This window comes from Palaemon carinicauda, chromosome 25 (assembly GCF_036898095.1).
Source record: "Palaemon carinicauda isolate YSFRI2023 chromosome 25, ASM3689809v2, whole genome shotgun sequence".
Taxonomy (NCBI): Eukaryota; Metazoa; Arthropoda; class Malacostraca; order Decapoda; family Palaemonidae; genus Palaemon; species Palaemon carinicauda.
Genome location: NC_090749.1, coordinates 86,608,823 through 86,614,868, shown reverse-complemented (window position 1 = coordinate 86,614,868; position 6,046 = coordinate 86,608,823). Strand labels below are relative to the sequence as shown.

General features: G+C 37.9%; 1 pseudogene; it reads left to right on the top strand.

The window, feature by feature from the left end:
• The first annotated feature begins 3,228 nt into the window (after positions 1–3,228).
• Positions 3,229–6,046, top strand: part of LOC137618685 (zinc finger protein 83 pseudogene) — a 49,512-nt pseudogene continuing 46,694 nt past the window's right edge.

The window sequence follows — 6,046 nt, the reverse complement described above, 5'->3', positions numbered from 1 at the left end:
TAACCCTTAATGCCCGAGTCAGTCAGCAAGGGAGACTCTGCCCCATGCCAGACAAACCGGGCTCAGACTAAACACTGTTGTACTGTCCCCCTCTGAACCAATACAGTTGGAACGGGAAGGTACAGTACTACTCCAGCATAGATATATTTGAAGATTAATTCAAATAAACCACTAGAGTTAAGCCTAAGGCTTAAACAGAGGGAAAGGGTTTGCCCCTTCCCCGAAGAGAAGGGAGCAAACGGGGAACAGATAATATTATAATGACCTAAGACAACCTAGCCTAGGCACTAAGAGAATCGATTACCTAATTCACCGAAACTCACACCAATACTATCTTGGAAGGTACTCGAAAAGGACTTATATGTATAACGTTGCCTAACGCTTAAAGCAATAAAATCACATTTGGAAGACTAATTATCATGCAGGAAGTACATAGGCCAACAACTAGCCTACGAAGACTAGTGTTGGCAGCCTTGGCAAAACTTCGCCAGGCACACTACTATCGCATCATAACAGAATTCCTAAATAAGCTAAGTAGCTAATATTTAAGCGCAAAGGGGCTGGGAACGTCGCTCTTGCTAACAAATAAATCCTATTCTAGCGAGCGACAGCATCCATGATGCCTCCAGCAGGCAACAGCTCTTGTATCAAAGATAACTCTTTTAATTACTTTAATTTTAACCAAGAGCCTACATTTATACATAAAAGAAATAGTACTCAACTTATCCGAGGTAGAAGAAGTTGGAGAAAGCATTATTAAGCGAGAAAATTCCAAGATTGGGTAGAAAACAGGGAAAACACACCGAGTCGTAGAGCTACGCAAAAAGGAATACAGATGGCGCCGTGAGCGGCGCAGGGCACGCTTTCGAAACGGGGAGGAGGGATGCCTTATGAACGGCTCCCCCCTTTCTTATCGTTTTTGTTTTCATGCCATTTTACCCCTACGAAGTGTTAACTCTATTCGGGGTATAGATTGCTATGAGGCGTGTCAAGAATACGTCCACTGATATTTACGATATCCCTAAGGTCTTTTTTAGGGATACTCGCTCCAGGAGTTAGAATTCTGGGTACCTGAAGGTAAATTCTCTGGGAATATCGCCGTAGTTGTAATATACCCTAGGAAGCTGCCTTTAAGGAACTTCCATCAGGACGACATGGCTTGAGCCCAAAAATATATATATATATATAATTGTTGTTAACCTGTCTATTTATTGTCTGTCAATAAACTTGTTCTTGAGAACCTTGCGTCTCTTTCACCTGTGTCAATTTATTGGTATAATTGAGCATTTATTCTATGTACCTTATCTGGGATAATTCTAAGAGAATTGTTCTTTTATGCAAGCTATGTTGCATTGGTTTATGAAGTCCCTTAACGGGAGGACTGCGTCCCATAAAGGGACGAGGGCGGTTTTATTAGTTTCTTCCTATGCGGATATAAACCTTTGTCCAATACAAGTATTGTGCGGATTACTGGTCGATATTTCATATTGACGCAGTGGTTCTTTACAAACTATGCTTTACTTATATAGGGTGAGACCACTATATTAGCTTGCCTGGTAGTCATACATAGGTATATGTACTCTTCGAGACCTTCCCAGAGTCTAGTAGGACTCTTCCCTGAAGGGGGCAGGAAGCTCTAACATGGGTTATAGTTAGTTGAAAAGATGTATAACGGTAACATCTTAGGTCTCTAGGTCTAGTCGACCGGGAAAAATTACTTCCGGGGAGTACGGCACGTTCTGAGAATCCACAGATACAGTAATGCTCTGGTATACTTCCATCAGGACGACATGGCTTGAGCCCAAAAAACGGATTTTGAGCGAAGCGAAAAATCTATTTTCGGGTGAGATGGCCATGTCGTCCTGATGGACCCGCTCTTGCCTTTCTAAGAAAGGGCTGTAGGACCCCTCCCTACATACAGTATCTGTAGCACCTCGTGTACGCTACAAGGAATACAGATGGCGCCAGGATTGGCGCCAGGCACGCTTACGAAACGGGAGATAAGGAGCCTTGGGAGCGGCTCCCCCTTTTTCTTTCCCGAATTCGTTTCTTGCCAATTGCCCCTGCGAGACGAAGTCTCTGTCAGGGTGCAGATTGCCATGTGGCGTGTCAAGAATACGTCCTCTGATATGTCGCGATATCCCTTTCAGGAGGGATATTCGCTCCAGGAGTTAGAATTCTGGTACCTTAAGGTAAATTCTCTGGGAATATCGCCGTAGTTGTAATATACCCTAGGAAGCTACCCTATAGGAACTTCCATCAGGACGACATGGCCATCTCACCCAAAAATAGATTTTTCGCTTCGCTCAAAATCCGTTTTTTTTTTTCAGAATTATCATGAAATTAAAACTATAAACTTCTGTATCCCTAGTTGTAACTCAAATGGTAGGCCTAGTCTTTTCCAATATCAGTATCTTCTGGAAATAATATCTTTGAAAGAAGAGACTGTGATTAGTTCTCTTCCCATTAATAGAATGACTAAGGTGAGATTAAGAAGTGATGCTTCCGTATCTTTACTCTTTTTTATTCTATTCAAACGTACAGTACATCTCTCTCTCTCTCTCTCTCTCTCTCTCTCTCTCTCTCTCTCTCTCTCTCTCTCTCTCTCTCTCTCTCTCTCTCTCTCTCTCATTAACATTAATTGTTGAAACACTCAACAGTAGAGTTTGCAATTGTTTAAAAGGAGATATTAAATGTGTAGACTACATATTAGCCTACACCAATTCTCTCCTGGACTCGTCATTAGGTCTGGTGTCTCAAAACCAACAAATGGGAAAATACTTGAAAAAAAAAAAAAAAAAACTTTTATAAACAACTTTAATGTTTTATCATGACTTAGTCTCGAAGGAGCAGCTGGCACTTTAATACTGATGCTGTGAATTTCATACCCATAATTTCCTTTTATTTCTGATTAATCCTTTTTTTTATGTTTTCATCACGATTAAGCTTTAAGTGTTTTCGTACTGATCGCAAGCTCATTTGTTCCCAGCGAGAGACGTTTCTTATAAGATTAATTAATTTTACTAGTGTAAATATATCAATTATCAAAACAGATTGGTCTTATTGGCAATAAAGATTATTTAAATAATAAAATAAAGTATAATAGCAATTAAAATATTTAAATATATTGATAAAATATAAAATTGATAAAGGAAATAAACGTATGTTAAGACAAATCGGATCCAAATGTTTGTTGACATGACAAAATTTGTTGTTGACTCAGCCTTTAGAGCCGTCCCGAATATCGGAGGAGACTCAGCTGACCAATGTTGTTGTCATGGAAATTTTATTCTCGAAGAATCTCGTAATTATTGTGAGTAAACTTATTTCAGTGTTTTATCTGTTACAATAATAATAATAAAAGAGATTATGATGGGAGTTTTGTAGAGGTGATAAATTCAAGTAAGTTCTGGTCGTGACTTTAAGGATCCCCATTGGCACTAAGGTTCTCTCTCCCACCAACGAACACTTGTTTTACTTGAGATTATAAGTACACTTTTCTTATGGAGAACTTAAGTATGTCACTGAAACACTGGTATGCTGGATGGGCTCAGCCTATTCCTAAATATACTCAGAATCTGTAACCTAAATTGCTGTGGCATAACTTACTGCTTTGAACGCTGATGTTAGATTCCATTATTTAGGGAATATTAACCAATAGATTTTTTTTTCTTACAGAACAACAAAGCATTTCTTGGAAGAGTTTGCCGGGGTGTATGTATGATAGCGGCCACCTGTATGTATTATCATGGCTAACTTAGAATAGGGCAGTATAGGGGGGTTGCAGGGGGCTAACACTTTTAGGTAAGTAGGTAAGGACACGGCTTCTAGGTTAGGTTATGGGGGAAAGTTTAAGTTAGTTGATGTCCACATTTAATGAACGCGTGAGGAACTTGCTGCTGATATACAAAGGCTCCGAGTTGCCTGAAGGAGGACAGTCAATTAGTAAGTACAAGATTGCATAAGTAAATATTTCCAAATGGTCATATTGACGCGGATTAAAACCATATATATGTTATATATACCCAAACTCTGATGTCATTATCATTGTCAAATTACAAGCTGATGTAGTCACATTTTACGTGGGGGTGGGGGCATCTTATGTTAAGATATCTGTTTGACAAAACATATTGGTGCCTGACCCAGCCTGTGTCCGCCAATCTACAAACCTTGCAGATTCTCTAATCGTAGTCAGTATTTAACAAAATATTTAAAAGCCTCATTGAGAAATAGAATTTGGGTGCCTTTTGTTTTAATATGGTTAATAATAACATTCGTAAATTGAATGGCGAGTGATGATAACAATGTTACATTTTGATGACTTGAAGCATCAACTAGTAAATGTTTACAACGGTTGTGTGGGCTGTGTACGTTTAACTTCTCATCGTTGCAAAATCTGCTGTGCAGCAATTATTGTTTATCTTAGAAATAAATGCATGCTTCAGAAGTTCTGTGAAATATTTACTCATGCACCGCTCAAAGTTACTGTGATATTTGCTGATCAGGAAGAAGGAATCCTGTGTCAGGTTAGGTAACATTAGGGCTTCAGTCGGATATTAGTAGTTTCGTAACTGTACTGCATGCTTCGTTGTTTCGTAACTTAAAAGAACTAACGGGTGATGAGTTCGACAGTACAGTAGTGATTTTGTATCTGAGAATTTGTTCATTTCATAGCGGTTGTTTGGTCGTTCCGTAACCCATAGAGATATGTGATATTTTTATTGTTTTATTCTGTTTATGTAAATTTTCATCAAACTATTTCTCTGTTTCATCAGTGGGATGCAAATATTTCCTCTGTATACAGTATATGCAATAGTGTAATTCACATAGGGCTTATGTCACTTATAAGAAAATAATAACAAAACTAAACTGAAAGATCCACTTAATTGTATAGCATTTTGTTTAAATCCATCTTTTATTAGATCACATAAGATGGCCCACTGTTTGGGGTGTACAATTTTGTTACACACAACACAAACATCTGTGACTTTTATTGTAACACAATACTGTATAACAATTCTGAAAATCACATTTGAAAAAAGGAACCCTCACAACAATTAAGTCTAGTTTTTGTGATTAAAACTAAGATTGTCAGAGTAAGGTTTACTCAAGATAATAACTTTTATACTAACTGTTGTTAATTATCACATCGTGCCTTAATTAAAAAAGTGTTTGCTAGTTGAAAATTGGTGATTGCTTTTCAAGGTCTCTAATTTCTATGAGTTGACCCTTTATTATTATTATTATTATTTCTTGCTAAGCTACAACCCTAGTTGGAAAAGCAAAATGCCTTTTTGTTTGTAATAACTTGCAAACACAAACCATTTTTAATAATGAGCTGATCAAAGTCCTTATTGTTGACAAAAGTAGTCAGCTTCTGTAAATTGATGCTGTCAATAATGTTTGTTATAAAATAGCTCATCGTAACCTCGACATATACTGTAAACGTACAGTACATGTTTGGTCATTTTGTAACCGATCAGAACTAGTTATATCATGGCAACAATTGCTCACAACAACACAGTTTACTTCACTACCATCAATTACCACCGACAACAAAGAACAATAGAAAAACCAATAAAAGAAAATCTTGTATCTCTATATGTTATAAAACGACCAAAAACCGGTTATGAAATAACCAATGCTCTTCTACAAAAATGCACGGTTACGAAATGACTAGATCCCCTTCAGTCTTCCATAAGTAATGACTCTGCATTCTAGGTTAGGTTAGGTGGTGGAAGTTGAAGTAGTTCATACACGAGTATGAACCATAATCTTTTAATAGGAGTATAAGTCCTGTGAAGCTGGAATGGTTGTGATGGATTTGAGAAAGTGGTTACTGTATAACTAAAGGCATGGGAAGTACAAGACCCGCTAACCTGTCAGTCATTAAGACTACCACTTTTGACTTTGGCAGCAAGCAGTGATCACATACTTACTGCCTTGCAAATTGGTTTTTGTTCCCACAATTAATACAAACCATCGCCCTATAGTAGGAGCATGACATCGACAAAGTTGAAATGGCCTACCTGACAGGTAGAACAAC